This window comes from Lactuca virosa, chromosome 5 (genome assembly GCF_052849685.1).
Source record: "Lactuca virosa cultivar CGN04683 chromosome 5, Lactuca_virosa_CGN04683_v6, whole genome shotgun sequence".
In the NCBI taxonomy this organism is placed as follows: Eukaryota; Viridiplantae; Streptophyta; class Magnoliopsida; order Asterales; family Asteraceae; genus Lactuca; species Lactuca virosa.
Window position 1 is genome coordinate 139,871,060 of NC_136430.1, and position 2,221 is coordinate 139,873,280.

The following is a 2,221-nucleotide window of genomic DNA, read 5'->3' on the forward strand; positions in this document are numbered from 1 at the left end:
ACTCTTATACATATATATAAATATTATTAACTTATAATATTATAAAGTATAAGGGTTGAATTTTAACTTTTAAAATTCTAAGGGCTAACTTGGAATTAAAGTATTCATAAGTGAAAACTTTTCAAATTCCAAAACTTGAGGGCAAGTTTTGAAACTATTCAAAACTAATTAATTCCATAACTTATGAGTTTAAAGTAGTTTTAATTAAAACTACTTTAAACTAATTAATAAAAAAAATAACTTTTTTTATTATAACTTATGGAACTAATTAAGGTTACACTTTTTTTTTTAATTTAATGAAGAGACTCTTGAACCTCCATAACTTGAGGACAAGTTATGGAGTCATAAAACCATTTAATTAGAACTAGACTCTTCATTTTGTAACCTTTGCCAACTTTTATGAGTTTTATGATTCTTAAATGTGACTTTTCATATAACTTGAGGACAAGTTACAAAAACACACTTTGGAATCAACTCTTAGATTAAAATGGATTGAAAACAACTATTTCACACAACTTTTCTATTAATCTAAGAACCTCATAAGAACAAGATAATTCAAATCATCAATCTTCAAGAAATTAGCATGAACATACAACCTAATACAAATCTTGAAATTATGACAATTATCTTAGAAATTGGATTAGCATGAACATTACCACATCAAAAACAAGTTTATAAGTCCAAAAACATCTTAGGGTAATGTTCCTAGTCCAATTCCAGCCAAAACAATCGAATATATGCATCCAACTCGATTTTTTCAGCTACTCTTGCAAGTATAACAAGAAAACAAGCCTAGGCTCTGATACCACTGTTGGGTTATGAGCATTCTAACACTCCTAAGTGTACATGCAACCCTAAATACCTTGGATCTATGTTTTCTCTATTATACATACAATTATGAACATCCAAGGTATTATCCTAATCTAGCATACAAAATAATAAATATAACAAGATAAAATACATACCTCTTTGATGTAGAATGTCTTCATGAAGCTTGAGTGCCTAGTGCCCCAAGTGTGACACCTCAAATGGTTCACACAACACCAAATACACTTGGAATAACTTGAGAGAAACTTGAACACTCCTTGAAATCGTCTAGCCCTCACACTCACACATTAGTTCACGATTTCTTGAGCCATGGGATTCTTTTATATGGTGGCTATTAGGGTTACACCATGTAACTCATAACTTTACCCATTCCTTATGCTCCATGGATTTTAACCTCCATGGAGTATCCATGGGTCACCCCATGGACTTAGTCCAACATAAGGAATCTTGGATCACAAGCCCACATATATAAGAATGAATGATTTACACAATCAACCCATATATTTAATTAGTCTCATTTTGATCACTTAATTAATTCCAAATTAATTCTTGATCAATACTAATTAAATAACCTTATTAATATATTAGAACTTATAATATATTAACCAACCTTAAGTGTTATTTCTCTCATTATAGTCTATCCAAATGCATGATGCCATGCAACCCAAATGGACCATGCCGGGTCGGGTCAAGTCTTACCAATTATAGTTATGGACTTAGACATTAATCCAACAAGGACATGCTAGACTCATATTGAGGGCACAGTAGCATTCCAGATACAAGCTGAGGACCGGTTAGTATGCCAGACTCGTACTGAAGGCTGGACATTATATGTAGTCTAATGTCTGATTGGGCTAGGGAGCAAGCCAGACATAAGTTGTGGGCCCCGGGGGCAAGCCAGACTTATGCTGTAGGCTCAAGACCAAACCGGATATGAGTTGTGGGCCTGATAGGCAAGCCAGACTCATACTGTGGGCTCAAGGGTAATCTAGTCTTTTAGCTGTGGACCTAGTACATGCTGTTATATTATGTGTGCTATCTGATTGTGTGTTGGTACTTTCGGGGAACTCATTAAGCTTCGTGCTTATCGTTTTGGTTTATGGTTTCAGATACTTCAGTTGACCTTGGCAAGTAGAAGGCGTAACCGTACACATCCTTGGTCTTACCACTAATTGGATCCTGGGAGACTCTGGTTTTAAATAATGTTTTGGAAATAATTGCTTGTAAACACTTTTATTGATAAAGGGGTTGCTTTTGAAAGGTTTAAATTTATTGAAATTTTTAGGACGTTTCATGATGTAAGTGGGAGAATAATGAATACGTCTGGTCCTTTATCTAATCGCTACCAAAATATGGAGAGTGTAAGTGGGTGTAAGGGCTCTGCTGCACCAAA